The sequence below is a fragment of the Spinacia oleracea genome, chromosome 5, assembly GCF_020520425.1.
Source record: "Spinacia oleracea cultivar Varoflay chromosome 5, BTI_SOV_V1, whole genome shotgun sequence".
Lineage (NCBI taxonomy): Eukaryota > Viridiplantae > Streptophyta > Magnoliopsida > Caryophyllales > Amaranthaceae > Spinacia > Spinacia oleracea.
In genome coordinates this window covers 113,564,424-113,581,210 of record NC_079491.1, presented here as the reverse complement: position 1 = coordinate 113,581,210, position 16,787 = coordinate 113,564,424, and the positions used below count along the sequence as shown (strand labels likewise).

At 36.9% G+C, this 16,787-nt stretch overlaps 1 long non-coding RNA gene across 3 annotated transcripts; it reads left to right on the top strand.

Moving 5' to 3' along the window:
- Positions 1-221: 221 nt before the first annotated feature.
- LOC110789550 (uncharacterized) lies at positions 222-16,695 on the top strand. 3 transcript variants are annotated; one of them, XR_008921183.1, is made up of 7 exons: positions 222-508; positions 641-727; positions 14,371-14,519; positions 14,611-14,708; positions 14,848-14,895; positions 15,039-15,108; positions 16,315-16,695. It is a non-coding gene; the product is annotated as an uncharacterized lncRNA (long non-coding RNA). The 3 variants fall into 3 exon arrangements; XR_008921182.1 differs by having other exon boundaries at positions 14,371-14,708; XR_008921181.1 differs by lacking the exons at positions 14,371-14,519; positions 14,611-14,708.
- The last annotated feature ends 92 nt before the right edge of the window (positions 16,696-16,787 follow it).

Genomic DNA, 16,787 nt, shown 5'->3' with positions numbered 1-16,787 from the left:
TCTTCAAGTGCGGGTCATTTAATAAATTGGCAGCACTTGAGAGCACACAAAAAAAGTAGAAAAATATTTTCACAAGTGCGGGCACATTTTAGAAAATTGGCAGCACTTGAGTTCAAGTGCGGGCTTTAAGCTCAAGTGCGGGCTCATTTACAAAAGACCCGCACAAAATAATTCCCAATTTTTTTTGTTTCCCGCTTCTCTATCCTTGGCCTCTTCTCTGCTTCACCAATTTTCATCTCTCTTCCCCTCTCTGGTTCTTCTCTTCCTTTCTTGTTCTCTGGGCAAGACTGTGAAACCACAACACTCTCTGCACACACCTCAATGCCCCCCCCCCACGCGTCGCTGGTGCTGTTCCCTCACACGATAGAAAGGGGCCTCGACTTTTTTTCATTTTCCCGCTCTTCATCTCCTTCCCTCACATTCTGTCTCTGCGGCGCCGCGAAATGAAGAAACACACTCCTCTATTTCTCTCCTGCTGTTGTCGTCGTTACTGCCTCCTCACGACCTGGTAATCTCCTTAACCCACTTCGTTAATGAAATTAAAATCCCCAATTGGGCAAACCCTAATAATTTCAATTGATTTTCTCCCTCCTCTTGTTGTGGTGCGACGACCACTCCACCGCCGACATCGTTTTTGAAGTGATGGTGCCCTCCTCTCCTCGTACTTATATCTTTGCTCCCCTGAGCCACGGAATCCCTGCCGCACTAACCTCGGCCACCGTCGCAGGTCTGATCCTCTGTCGTTGTTTTTGCTGTTGTTGTTATTAACCGTTGCTTCCCTTGTTTTATCTCCAAAAATTATAGTCTCTTTATTTCCAGTTTATTCATTCAATTTTAATAACTATAGAACTTTGATTTGTCATTATGATAATGAAAGATTAATTTCAGTTAATAAATTAAGTAAATTCTACCAGGTTGGTATAATGAATATTTTGAATAAAGTAGATCCTCCTTATTGAGTTCTGGTTCAAGTACGAATATTTTATATAAGTGATCTGATATTTTGTTGTGAACAAGTTTTGGTTGCAAATATATCAGAGGCCTTGATAGGTGATACAATTACATGAAAGATCGAGTTATATTTGGGCTGACAAGTAAAAATAGGTACTTCTCTGTTGATTTGTAGTTGTCGACTTTGGAAATTGTAGAAGCTACAATAGTGGTTTCTTTGTTGGAGTTTTTGGGTGATGTTCATGAAATTAATTGCAGACTCAAGTCTAGTATTTGATTTAGGTTATACTCCTTTAACATGGAGCCTAGAACTTCAATGTCCCATTTACATCTGGTTTTGTTTGCTTTAATTCTGAATAAAGTCATATGTTTCTGGGGTAATTCTAAGTGGGTTTTCCTTTGTTGATTTACATTTTGGACTTATGGATGTTTTTTATTTTGCGCGTGGGTGTTTTTGTTTTGTTTTGCGTAGTAAGCGTAAAGAACTTTATGAAACGGAGGTAATCGTAAAACGAGTGTAATATGGAGTACTTTCTCCATATTTAATTAAAGGATACACTTTCTATAATCGGCCGTATTTAATTAAAGGATATATACACTTTTCTTTTTGCTATCATGGCCCTCAATTCAAACTTATATTAATATTTCTCTCTTTCTTTGTGGTTCCTACACTTACTCACAAAATCATTTTACTACAACAAATAATTCACCCACTATCTTGCTTTCATCTTATTTTAAAAAATTTAACTCACTATCCTAAAACTATGTGTTGATCAAAATGTATAATTTAATTAAATACCGAGAAATTAAAAACAGTAATTAAATAAACGGTTTTTTCATGAAATGCCCCTGAGGTTTCACGAAGCGCACCAAATACACCTGCGCGTTTCAAAATGCATAATATACCCCTTTTTTTTTAAAAAAATGCACCAAATGCCCTTAAATGTCCTTAATGACTAACGACTGTTAACTCCGTTAGTATTAACCTCTAATTTCCTCTAATTAACTCTAGCTAACAAATAACCTAATTACAATTCAAATCACAAAATCAAGCATAAACTAATAAAAAACTATAAACAACCAATTAAAGAGAGAATTAAATAATAAAAGAGAGAGTTAATTATACTATTAATAATTGAATTTGAAGCCCAAAATTGAAGAACTGATATTCTGAAAATAAAGAACAGAACTAAGGGAGAGAGAAAAAGAAACTGAAAGTTTCTGAATTCCAATCCCAGAAAACTAAAATCCAACTCAAATTTGAACTCCAAATTGCTTTAATCTACCTTAACAATTGCTGTTGTCCCTTTACATACGATGTTGCTGCTATTTTTGAACAAAATCAGAATACTCAAGAATCAAAAATGAGAAGAACGAAGAAGCAAGAAAAATCCCCAACTCTAAAATGAAATTCTAGCTACCGATTCCAATTTCTAATTTCTCTCTAATCTATCTTCTCTGCGCTATATCCCCCTCCCTAATCGGAGCTCATATTCCCCCTCCTATGTGCTGCTTGCTGCCCTATTTTGTTCCCTCCCCCCGTCGAACAGCCCCATCGCAAAAATGAATCAGCCCAGAAAAATAGGGGTTGTTTGTTCCATGTTGCTGTGCAACTTTGTTCTTCGTCCTTCGAATCCAACCCCCCAAATTCGCAAAAAAAATCAGCCCAGAAATAGGGGCAGCACCATGTTCATGTGCGGCCGCACGAAATTGATACGGGTGCACGGTTTCATCAAACTTCAAATCACAATTTCAATTTATTCGAAAATCTGGGTTCAAATATTTTGGGATTTGAGTTAGCAATTGAAGTTTGATGAAGATGGGTTCACCATTTTGATACCCAGAAAAAGGAGATGTGAGATTGAGAGGAGAGAGGGGATTTTGAGTTAATTAGGGTTCATTAGGTGTTAATTAGGATTAATTAGGCTAATCAGTAGTTAATTAGGGTTAATTTAGGATTAGTTAGATTAATCAAGAGTTAATGTTAAGGGAGTTAGACTTCCGTTAAGTCTAGGGGCATTTGGTGCAAATAAGTTTAAATAGGGGTATATTATGTATTTTGAAACGCGCAGGTGTATTTGGTGCATTTCGTGAAACCTCAGGGGTATTTCATGAAAAAACCGTTAAATAAAAGTTTATGCAAAGTTTTCAAAGGAGTTGTACTGTAGGTGATATGAGAGGGTCCAAAGGAGCTTGTGGTGACCACACGAGGGAGGCTACATCGCTGGTTACCAGCGGCTTTTTTGCCCCATACCCAGGGGCAAAATCGTCTTTTCACTTAATTAGTTGAAAAGTCAAACAAAGTACTAAGTATCGGAAATAAATGACAGTATTCAATATAACAATGACAATATTCAATACAACAATGACAATATTTATACAAACAATGACATAGTATATGTAACACGTTTATCCAGTCATTTAAGTGGTCCCTTTACTATTTTTGCTTCATTTTGTTTTCTTCTTTTTGGATGATTATGACAGAGAGTATATGTAACACGTTTATCCAGTCATTTAAGTGGTCCCTTTACTATTTTTGTTTCATTTCGTTTTCTTCTTTTTGGATGATTACGACAAATTTTAATACAACAATGACCGTATATACACAATAATGACAGTATTTATCTAACCTTTGACAGTATATAGCAAGTTCGCAACATTTTTACCATTTATTTAAGGGGTGGGCCATCATTGCAATTTATTTTCTTTTCACTTTTTTTTTTGGCGGGTATGGGGCAGATACATCGCTGGTTACCAGCCATGTAGCCTCCCTCGTGACCACACACCCAATTGTAATTTCACTCCCACTTGAGAGATGTGAATGGGGTGAGATGGGCGTGGGGTACAATGTCCTACCCACCTAAAATGTGATCGAGCATATTGATTCACTTTTAAGTCTCATTTTTTTCATAAATCTTCACAATCCTTCTTTACTATTTGGAGAGTCGTCGGGAATGAAATTGAAAATCTGGGGAAAAAAAAATACTCCATAACAAGTTTGAGAAGAGATTGCATCACCAATTTAACATGAACAACTAATTTAATACCTAGTATTTAAAAAAGAAAATCAACTTTATTTTAATGATATGTAAGCAACACCATTTTAAAGGCACGTGGCGGACACGTAATCATCACCACTTAGAAGACACGTGGCCAAGAATACATAATCAATTCTTCATTTAATACATAATAAGTCACCTCAACATTTCATCAATCTCTTCCCAATTTTAGTTTAAGCGTTTAGAACAATTTAATTAGTAGACATTGATTAATACATTGGTGATTATGGTGAATCAAGAATGAGAAACGTTTCAGATGGTTATAATTCTCGCGTGAATGAATTCTAATATTTATTAAACCTTCATGTTTACAGTTTTTATAGACCGACATTCCTCCCTGACTTATTTTGCTAAACTTCTTCATTCTGAAGAATTTTCCTATTTTCCTATAGGTGGATGGAAGTTTAAATTATGTTATGAACTTCTAATTCATGTCCACCCCATTGTTTTTTGGAAAAATATTTCTTCTAATGAGGTTGATATTAGTTTTGTAAAGGGGGTTGATATTAGTTAATTGTTATCCTTATAATCAATTTTTAGCCCATTTAAATCAACGGTGCATCTCCTTTGCATCCTGTTGGACGGGACTAGAAAAAAATGTCCATTGGACGGGTGTTGGGAGCCCACCAAACACCAAAAGAAATAATAGTAACCCTGTGTCAACACTGTTGACAGAATTCCCTGCGCATATAAAAAGTGAAACAACGTCTTGTATCACTAGTAGAAGTACTGCCCTAAGGTCTTTTGTACTCCCCCCATTGTTCATACTCAAGGTATCTATGTTCCAAGAGTTTTGAAACTTATTCGGACTGCACTTTACATTTAATAATATTTTATTGAAAGCCGACTCAAGACACAATCAAATAAGGCATTTAATAAACAAACAATCAAACAATGCTTCTTTTAGAATCATTAGGACTTGTGATCAACACATTCATGACTCAAATTAATGAAATTACTCACTTCTTCCTTCTCAACATGATGCTGAGTCCATGACATGCCTGTTAACACGCGGGTTTGCACTAGACACGAATGATTCCTATTCGATTCATCTTGACCCCAAAAGTATACCCCACATATGTGATTTACGAAATAATGTGTATACCCTCCATTGTGCTTTACTAAACATGCATACCCTACACACACAACCCGTGTGGTTTGCTAAATAGTGCAACATGACACGAATCACTTGGCTCATAAAATGCTAGACCTTACGTACAATAGCATAAATAACTCCATTGCGTGTGAATAAACCTTACATGCATAAAAACATACTTGGACAACATGCTTGCCATTTAATTCACAAACATAACCAATATAACATGCTTGCTCACGTACTCAAACATGAATCCATAATCCAATTAAACATGAATCATAACAATATAAACATAACATGTATTCACATGATTAAATTGGGTCTCCCTAGGCTTGTACGTACCTTGAATATCTAAGTAGATGGGTCACTTTGTGATTCACTTTGAACTAGACTAGAAATCACCTCCTATATAAAGTAAAGTGAAACTTATTAATATTCATGTTCATTTATTCATGTTCATTAAATTTCCAGCAACCTTATTAATCTTAAATCATTTGAATTAATTAGAAATTAATCGTTAATAATAAAAATAATAATTCTAATTAATCGTTTAAAATCCTAGCATGAAATCTAATTAATTTCATACATAAACCATTAAAAATCGTCGCTTTAATGCTTATCATAATTAAAATTGACATCAAATTATGTTAATTAATTAATCATATGAGTTTAATTATAACCCTAAACCTAATCCATCATTAAATACAATTAAACTCATAAAAATTGAAGCTTTAATATATATTTCAAATCTGAAAATTACAATTACTATAATTAAAATCATACTCAATAATCTAATCATCAAAATCCCCAACTTTTGTGTTCATAACCAATCCCAAATACAATTTAAATCAATATCAAAATAAACATAATTTAAATAGAGATAAATTAGGATGAAGAGAAAGCATACCGGCCGGCCTAAAGCACGACAATGACAAGGGTGGTTGACGGGAGCAAGCGGCGAGCAAGGACATAGGCATGGCAACAGCAGTGCTGCACATGTGGTGATGTTGTTGTGCGGCTGGGCACGTGTAAGGCAGGCAAGGGCGTAGGGAAGCGAGGCAACACCGAGGGAGAGGGGTTCACGGGAAGCAACGGCAGCAAGGGTGAGCATCAGCGAAGGGCAGCGAAACTTGAGAAGGGTTGAGCGTCGCTGGCTTGGTGCGCACGACAAAGGAGAGCAAAGAGAGAGAAAGAGAGAGAGAGAGAGAGAGAGAGAGAGAGAGAGTGTTCCAAGTTAGAGGAGAGAGAAAGTGTGGCAGAGTTTATGAAGGTTTATGAATTAATGTGGGGAGTTAATGAAACATGGGAGGGTATTTATAGGTTTCGCTTCCTAGTTGGGCTAGGATTAGGAAATCTTAAGGATGGGCTTAAATAAAAGAATGGGCTTGAATCGTTTGGTGGGTATTTGTTTGGGCTCATAATAGAATTTGGGAGGGTATTTGTTAATGAAACATGGGAGGGTATTTGTTTGGGCTAATAATAGAATTTGGATTAGGCTAAAATAATTCAAATCGTTTTTCTTTCCAAACCCAATTAAATTTCCCAATTAAAATAAAAATATTTTCTCTCTAATTAAAAAAAATAAATATTTTTAATTAACAACATACATTTAAATAAATATTTAAATATGAATTTAATTTATAAAAATAATTAAATGCTTTATAAATAGGAAATTTTTTGAAACACTGCCTTAATGTTTAGACGTTTTGTGAATTACTTTTTTATCAAACTTTTTTATATTTTCCTACCTTATAAGTTTGATATGTTTTACTAACACTACCTTGTAATAGAAAACGTTAAATCTCTCCGTTTGTCGGCCCCACCCCAACGACTTTATTCCATTTCTCTTTCCTCTTTCTCAATCTCTGTTTTCTACTTCTCTTTCTCAATCTCAATCTTTGTTCTCTACTCCTCTTTCTCAATGTTTTCCCGCTCATTTCTCAATCGTTGTCCAACTTTCTCTGACATATCCATCAACATCATCTTCACCACCTCCATTACGGCCCCACAACTCGGATTTTCCTGTGTTTCACTTATCTTACAAGTCAGTAAATCTGAAGAACCACTTACTTGAAGGTGGAGATGAATCAAAATTGAAGTCTACAATAAAAAAAATAGGATCAAGGAATTTATGAATATCAGTGAAGATGATTATTTTGTTGTTTTGACAACAAATAGAACATCAGCTTTCAGGTTAGTTGCAGAATCATTCCATTTTGGGTCTTGTAAGAAGCTACTCACTATTTATGATCAAGACAGTGAGGCATTTGAAGCAATGATTAATAGCTCGGAAAAGAGAGGAGCACAAGCAATGGCAGCTGAGTTTACCTGGCCAAGGTTCCAGATTCACTCATCAAAACCGAGGAGTATGATTACAAGTAAAAGATTAATCATCAAAAAAAGAAGGCTTTTTGTTTTCCAACTTCAATCAAGAGTAACATGGGCTAGATAATCTTACAAGTGGATGAAAGTGGCATAGGAACATGGATGGCATGTTCTGCTTGATGCATGTGTTGTAGGACCAAAGGACATAGATAGTTTGGGACTCTCAATATTCCAACCAGATTTTTTATTTTTCTCCTTTCACAAGGTTTTTTGGGGAAAACCCATCTGGATTTGGGTGTGTTTTTGTACAGAAATAAGCTATTTCGAACCTGGAAAGTTCAACAATTGCTGGAATTATAAGTATTGTTTCATCAAGGAAGTTGTTTTATCTTCCTGATGAGTCTTCTGGTACTGAAACTGTGTTTGAACAAGAGCTTGAGTTAGGTTCTTCATCATCCAATTCATTCTTAGGTCCAATACATATCCAAGCACCAAGAATGGAAAAGGGGAAGTCCTCTACTAGAGTGAAGATCAATGGAGAAAAGGTTTCAGAAATTGAAGTAATTGATGAAGCTAGTAACTTTTTGTTGAGAGGCGAAACAAAAAAATCAACGGAAAAAGGAACTCCCCAGATGAATGTAGGTGCTTGGATCATATTAATTCATTAGGTCTCTCACTTGTAAATAGCAGAAGAAGGTACCTTGTCAATTGGCTCATTAATGGGTTGACAAAGCATCAACGTCTTATGCAGATAGGAAAGTTCCCTTGGTAAAAATATATGGATTGAACATAAAGTTTGATCGAGGACCAGCTTTGGCTTTCAACCTGTTGGATTGGAAAGGAGAAAAGGTTGAGACAATTGTAATACAGAAGCTTGCGGATAGGAAAAGCATATCTTTAAGCTATGGGTTTCTGCATCATATCTGGTTCCCAAAAAAGTATGAGCAGGAAAAGGTTAAAGTTCTTGAGAAGAGAAGATGTGAGCGGACAAAGATTGAGAAACAGAATAGAGAACAAAGATTGAGATTGAGAAAGAGAAGTAGAAAATAGAGATTGAGAAAGAGGAAAGAGAAATGTAATAAATTTGTTGGGGTGAAACCCACAAACGGAGAGATTTAACGTTTTCTGTTACAAGGTAGTGTTACTAAAACATATCAAACTTATAAGGTAGGAAAATAAAGAAAAGTTTTATAAGGTAGAAATTCACAAAACGTCCAAATATTAAGGTAGTGTTTCACAAAATTTCCTTATAAATATGATTAAATATATTTATAATTACTTAAAAATACGAGGTATTACAATTATACCTTTAGCGTGTAGCTCTCATGTTAATTTTGTCATGATGTGCCAAGAAAGTTTAATTAATTATAGGCAAGTGTTTCATTGATCACAAGTCGTAAAAGGATATTAAAAAAAAGATTTAAGTGTTTGACTGTTGCTTGTTTTATTTAATTGAGTCGTGAGGTCGGTCTTTGAATAAAATTTTAATAATGTAAAGTGAAAGAGGATCAGATTCAAAACTCTTAGAACGTATGCACCTTGAGTATGAACATATGTGGGAGTACGCGGTTGTAGCCCGTGGCTTCTACTGTAATACAAGACATTGTATTACTTATTATGCGCTGGAATTCCATCACGTTTTTTGACATAAGGTATCATTCTTTAGAATTAGTATTTGGTTGGCTTCTAGATATTAGTCCGTTTTGTACACAAGTAGGCAAAGAAACTCGTTCGATACTTAATCCAATTATTCAAATTAAAATGAATTAGTAGAGTTAGGAGTTGGTGTCAAGAGTTAAGTCTTGTTATTTTATTATTCTATATGTTCATGTTGAATTGATGTTAAGGATGTGGCTTTTGCATGTGAACTTTATTATTTATCTTTAGAGTGAAGCATGTTTAGTTATAGGTTATTTTTATCTTAATTATATGTACTCAACTTTAATGATTACGTGATAAAAGTTGTATTTGGTCATGTCATATTCTTTAATGATCATGTGACGAACCATCATTGCCCTTTGCTTTGTTGGTGAGCAGTTTTTAAACATGACTTTTAAGAGTAACTTGCAGGTGAAGTAATGTCAGCATTTCGAGATTTATTAGGCTGATTTTAGGGGAATACAGTTAAATACATATAACATGTGCGGAAGATCCCCAAAGCAAGGAAACATGTATAAAGCACAAATTAAGCATACTTACATTCGAAGCGTATTTTTCTGAGTCTAGTATCAGCGAACACCAACAAAGAAATCCAATTTTCGTTCTTCTATTTGGTTCACCGACACGTTCAGATCCGTCTTGATAATCGTAGCATAGACAACATTCAAGAGTTTGTGCTTTTTGGGAAGAACACATCCATGGAGGCTAAGAGAGAATTAGGGTTTCTCTCTCTTCCTTAGGGTTTGATGTGTAAACTGAATTGTGTGTGTTGGAAAAGTGTACTGAGGTTATTAGAATAACCTAGTAGTCATAATAAGAAAGCCAACCAACTTGGTGGGAAAGCCAACCAAGTTGGTCGGCCAAGCCCACACGTGAAGCAAGCAGCAGGCGCGCACTGCTGGGCCGTGGGTCGCGTGCCGCTGCTGCACCCCTCTCCTTTGATCCGCGGGCGCCACACAACCAAGGCCTTTGGGTCAGCGCTGCATTGTCATGCGCGCTGCGCCCATGGGCCTTGCGCTTGTGCGCTCCGGCTCGTGGGTTGCTTTCGTGTTGCGATTAAATTATCCTTCAACAATTTATTTATCGTTTCGTACTTGACGATCCAATGTCGTACGATACAATTATTCGTCTCGCCTATCTTACGAATATACGCAATACGATATACGACTTAACGATCCAATGTTAAATCGTACAATTATGTTTTTCTAAACTAATTTCCCGAAAATCAATTAAATGAATTTCCGATTCATTTTATCCGGTGATCTGTTACATGCCAATGGTGTGACCTTATAGGTTCAGTCAAGAGTAAGCTGTGAGCCTAATATAGATTATAACTCACTGATCGGAAGCATTGCTCCAGCTAGCTGTTCCGATCACTTGATCTCACTGATTTAATTGTTCGTAATTAATCTGAACCTTGGTATTGGACTAATGCACCTTTGGTGAAGGACATATTTCCTTTAGTCTCCCACTTGTCATTCAGAAAAGTGTGCATTCTGTTGTGGGATCTTTTACGGTGATGACGTGTCACGCGTTCCTCGGAGGTATCAAGTAAGACCCGGCACGAACTTCTGGCAACCTGCAAAACAAGAATATTCCCGTAGGAATCTTCCCTCCAATTCTTAAGTAAGTATATGCTAGAGAGAGAAGTAATTGGTAGAGAGAGGGCAGAGCAAAGTTAATGCTAAGTTGGTGGGAATGAATTGATTTCTTTTCTTGGGATCTGAGCCCTATTTATAATGCTAGGGTTTTTGGGGAGATGATCCCTCGCCCTATCTATGGGAGGCGTGCTCCATTGGATAAGGGCCACGTGTCCTTTTGTCAAAGAGGCCTTTTAGCAACTTGGGCCGGACCTTGTGGGCTTCTTTAACTAAAGGCTGTCACTTTGGTTTCCCTGAATACCCAGGTCCAGGCCTGCTTCCTGGGCTTGGGCCATGGATTCTTTTTCCTTGTTATCTTGACCTCATTGGGCTTTAAGGTGGCAACTATTAAGCCCACATCATTTGCCCCTCATGAGGGGTGAAAACGGACGTTAGTGTTCACTACTCTTGGATTGTTCAATGAGGTGACGACGTGTGGCAGGGGTAATCATTTCTTACCCCTCTATAAATAAGTGACCATTTTGAGTGATTTTCCCCCTCATTTCTAGTGATCATTTGTTAGCCATAGGAGAAGGCGATTTCTGGCGTCTAATCATCCACCAAAAGCCAATGTAGCGCCCCCACAATTTTCAAAGTCCTGTTCTTGCAGTTCTTCATCAAGTTTCTTCAAAAACTCTCTTCGATCTATCAGGTAATTCTTTCTTTAGAAAAATTGGTTTGTTGATTTTGATCCTTCCCAATTCTCTTTTCTTAATGATGCGAGGGCTTCGTCAAACTGAGGGCGTCAATCTGCCCTTTTGACGTATTCTCTTTTCAAGTAATGCCCCTCGTCTTGAGCCAAGTCTTCAGCCTGTGCAGGATATCATGGCGCGAATAGAAGATGATCCGAAATTCGAAGGGGAATTTTATTCTCCCATGGAGGAGGACGTCCCCTCAAACGAGCGCGTCGATGTTGCGCCGGCGGGCACGTCAGGTGGAGAGGAAGGTCACCTCCACCCCAGTGAGATCTTCCCACTTCAGCCGTGGCTGACTTTCCTCACCATCCAGAGTAGGGATTATGGGAAGTCTCTGAATCTAGGTTCCGAGTATAAGTTCCGCATGCCGGCTGGCATGGACTGCACCAGCTTTGGACTAGTGGAAGGGGAGTTTTACCGTGTACTGCTCCTTTCTGATGCTCGGCATGAGATTCCCTCCTCACCCCTTTGTGGTGGAGTTGTTGGACGGCTTCAACATTGGTCTGAACCAAATGTCTCCCAACTCTTGGGCTGGTGTGTTTGGTTATATTGCTCGTTGTGAGCTTGAGGGTATTACTCCCTCCTTCCCAGCGTTCCCGATTGAGGATCGCCTCCATGTCTCAAGTTTCCAAAGCTGCCGCGGGTTAGCTGATTCTTACGTACAAGGGAGCTTATCGGACGGTGATGGGCAAGGCGTCCAAGTGGCATCACTGGAGAAAGAAGTGGGTGGTTATTAAAACCACCAACTTGGAGATGTGCGAGCGGATGAGACGTTGGACTCTTAAGCCCAATTTTGTTGGAAAGAGCGGCTCTTTTCCTCCGGTCTCCGCCGCTCTCTGGAAACGGGTCTCGTCTTTGTTCAAGGCCAAGCCGCTCGTAGTTAAGGACAAGACGGCCTATATACCCGAGGGGTGGTCGCCTCATTTGGATCAACTGGCCGATCCCGTTTTCCTCTCGGCTGTGGGCTTGTGTCCGTATATGCCGAGAGGTAATGTATCTATACTTCAGATCTTTCACTGTTTTATCAAAACTTTACTAATGTCTTTCTTAGATTTTCAGACGAGGCCATGGAGAAGCTGGATGATGCTTACAAAGGCCGAGTGGATATGCCGTCCTAGTTGGCAAAGGTACTTGACGCCAGCACCTTTGAGGCTTGGCAGCGTCAGAAGGCGGTTGAGCAAGTCGTCCCAGAGCAGATGGTTCATCCTCCTCCTGCTGACACTACTACAGAAATATGCTTTAATAGCGCTAATTTAATAGCGCTTTTACCCCTTTTGCTGTTAAAGGTATCAAATAAGACATTTAATAGCGCTTTTAAAATAAGCACTGTTATATCTACTTTATATTACAACGATTTCAAATAAAACGCTATTAAATCCTTTAAGAAAAAAAATTTTAAATAAAAAACCGCCTAGAAAATTAAAATATGTCATTACCCTCACAGAGTCACGGGCTCACCCGCCTCCATCCTCACCTCCTCACATCTCTATCTCTCTCCTCCTTAGATCATCCCCTCTCTCTTCCTCACAATTTCTCCTCTACCGTCCTTGATCTTTTGGCGTCTATGGAAACGGTGTGGCGACGGTGGCGTTGTGGGTGTTGATTTCGGTGCTTGTGGCTTTGTAATTCCTAGATTAGGGTTTCGATTTGGGCTTTGTTTGGGTAATTCCTATCAGTTATCGATTCTACAATAATTTTGTTTAATTATTTGATATTATCTCTCCTCTAATGAGAAATTCGTAAAGTACCTGATACAAATTTCTTCATCTTAAAGTTCATAAAAGGTAATTGTATTTCTATTTAATCAATTACTTTGGCTTGGTTAATGGGTAATTTCAATTAATTTAACGAGTTAGATTAAATTTTGACTTCTTTAGAATTGCATCTTGAATTGTAGCTTTTAATTCTAATATCTATTGCTTGTAAATTAATTGTGATTGTCCAAGTGCTTGTATATTGGGGAAATTAACAATTTTTAATTATGAATATCAAATTCATAGCTTTTTTATTAGGCGCTGATATATTTGTAATGGTATATGCCATAGTTATCAACTATCAAGTGTAACAAATTATATCAAATCCTCATCAACACTATTTTTTTTTCCTGGGTGTAATACATGTATATCCTCTGTAATTTCATAATTTTCTCTAATGTTGAAATAATTTTCTGAATGAATTTGTAGTTTCTGAATTGCTCATAATATGTTTTAAGTGTATACTAAGTTGCAGTGATTATTATGTGAATTGTTCCATAATCACCATTCTTTTGATCTGAAACATTTGAGATTGAATTTTCAGTAAAATAGAGTTTGAGATATGTCATCATTGAAAACTATTTTAGTGATATAACTGTCTTCAAGGGTTTACTTAGATTGAGGTAAGTGATTAGGAGGGATGTTTTATGGAGAAAATTATCACTGAAGGTTTTTTTTTTTTCTAGATATATATTAGTTTGGTATGTCACAGAACATTATTCAGTTACATAGGTAAATTGTTGGGCAGGAACACCATTGATGATGTTTGATCTGTGGGAACATTGAAATTTTAATCTAATTGTTAGATTAGAACAGATTGCGAAAGAGGAGAAGAGAGGTGAGGAAAAAAATCAATAGTCTAGGATTTCTGATTCTGCCAGGCCATTTGATATGTTCATAATCATATTGTTCTTGATCATGACTATATTACAAGGAGTTAGTAGCAGACTTAATTTTGATGTTTTATTATTCTAATTTTGTTGGTGTTTGGTTATTCTAATGTTATTTATGTTATAGTGTTCTGGTTTTTAATGTGACTTAGAATGTTTGTGTTGTAGTGGTAATTATTCATTGTGGTAATTCTATATTGCATTTCCAATTATACGATTGAGAGTTCCGTTGATTCGTACCGTATATGACCTGAGTTTTTAGTGTCGTATATTGATATTAAACTTCGTTGCACTATTTTAGGAGGAAACTAGTGTTGCTCAATCTCATTTAGGGGAATAGGAATTCATTGGTTTCTGGAGCACAGACCGGAGTAAAAGATGGCAAAAGTCCTAAGGTTTTGGTCATTTCTCTGCCTATTACTACGTGGCTCCTCTATTGATGATCACCAGGTCAAATAATGGCATCTATGTAGCATCTTTCATTGTCATTATTTGTGTGTGGAGCCTGAAAATAATTTTGATGCCTTAAATTTTTGTTAAGTTTGACACTTAGGTTATGCATTAAAACTCGAGAATTATGATGAGTACAGTGGTGTTCGTACTGAAGAAGTCCTAACTAATGCTCTGGCAATTATTTATGTAAGGGTCTCATTCATTTGATGTTTTTCATAAATCTTTGTCATGCTAGTCAACTACTTATATTGGGGTTCTGTCTAAAAAAAAGACAAGTTTTAGTTCTTACGTTCTTTCCCCTTCTCTTCTGTGAACTATCTGGCAGGAATCTAAAAGAACTCAGCAAGAATGCATCTTATTGTGAGAAGAAGAGGTCCATATACTATCATACAAGTCTTAACAATTGGATTGAAATAAGGCTAAAGCCTCTTAATGCATATACTCTCTCTTGTAAATGTTTCTCTTTATAAAGATACTGCTTATTTCGCTTGATATTTATTTGATTTATTCCCGCAGGGAGACGTAAATGTTGGGGTTGCACCTTTACATATCCTGTTCTCATGGCTGCTATATTCTCTTGTATCAGGTGAGTTTATTGGTAAATTATTATGCTTATGTGATGATTTGTATTATTACTTCTTATCTAATAAACCGTACTTCATAATAAGATAAATATATCGAAGTGGAAAGAACAAAGTTCATTATCAATACAATATATACAAAGTCCATTGCAGTATTCTTATCAACTCGTAGGACCTTACCAATTTTCGACCCTATTTTGTTGAGGAAGTTTATATTAAAATAATCCACAGAGATGTTGGGAATGCGCACCCATGCAGTGAGGATACGAATAGGGGATTCGTCTGGTACGAAGTTCGACACCCATTTGCGAATTGTTAGGTAGTTGTCGTCTATCATCCATGGCCCCTGTGTAAGGACATACTGATAATCCGCATAATTAGTGAATCGTGCAATGAAGTATCTGCACCCAATATCAGTAAGAGCTAGTTCACCCTTGATCCCCCATTTCTTTTTTAGGCGTCTCATTAATCCCATATAACCGATGTTTCCATCAAACATCTTGATAATGAGTGAATTTTTCCAAGGACGGCGCATTCTTCGTTTTTCGTCTTTGGTCAGGAGGATAGCAGGGCAGCGCTCATCGTTAACGATCTCGTCAGGAGCCTCATCATCATCCGAGATGTCATCGTCTTCCTCCTCATCGATGAAGGAGGACGATATGACTTGGTGGGCGGGTTGGGTCCCAAGAACCATATCTCGAAAGGACATGGGGGGAGTATCGATAACTGGTTGGACTTCCTTCTGGTGGTCTACTTCTGTTGGACTAGCATCCACCATTTGATCATCATGAACCATGTACTTGTCGAAGATGTAGTTTGTGATTTTGCGTTTGTGTTTTTTGTTTGATCTCGCAAGTTGATCTTGTTCTTCAGGGTTGCGTTGATTTTCTTGGTTTTCTTGGTTTTCCATCGAGAGGTTTTCTTGTAACACACAATGTACTTGCTGCTTTTAGGATATTTGATGTATATTTCATTTGATTTTGTTGGTAGACAGTGTAATTGTGTGGCTTGTATAGGTCACTTTGAGATAGGTTTGATACAAATTCACCTAACACAACCAACCTATGTTAAGTGATAATCTATTCCTATAATGTGAAGTTTAGATTTTTTTGTTCCATATATGGCACTTATTGTTTATTGTAATACTAATTCTTACGGGTTTTTTCCCATCTATATATGTATGAATATCTTATACCCCTATTGTTTCGCAGTACTTTTCAGATTGTCAGTTTCCAAGTTATGACAAGGAGCATATTGACGAAGTAAGAACTGAGTGGGTGCGCCATGTTGTTCAACAAATTGTATAATCGCTAGGTTACGTTGAATGAACCAACAAACATACAACTTTATTAATTAATGTATTTTGCGTAGTTTAATGTTTAGAATTTTATTTTGGATCTATGTAATCGGTTTTATTAGGGTGACTTGTAAAAATTCTTTCCATTGAGGTTTGGAAATTAATATTCAACTATTCACTACTCTTCAATATATGGTTTTATTTTGCGGAAAAAATGAAATGCTTTTCAGGTAGGCAGCGATATTATAAATAATAAAAAAAAAAAAAACAAAAAAAAACTTTAATAGCGCTTCATAACATCCGCTATTAGAAAATAATTTGAAAGATGGCGCCAAATCTTCAATAGCGTTTCTTTAATAGCGTTTATAATGTGCTATGAAAGAAACA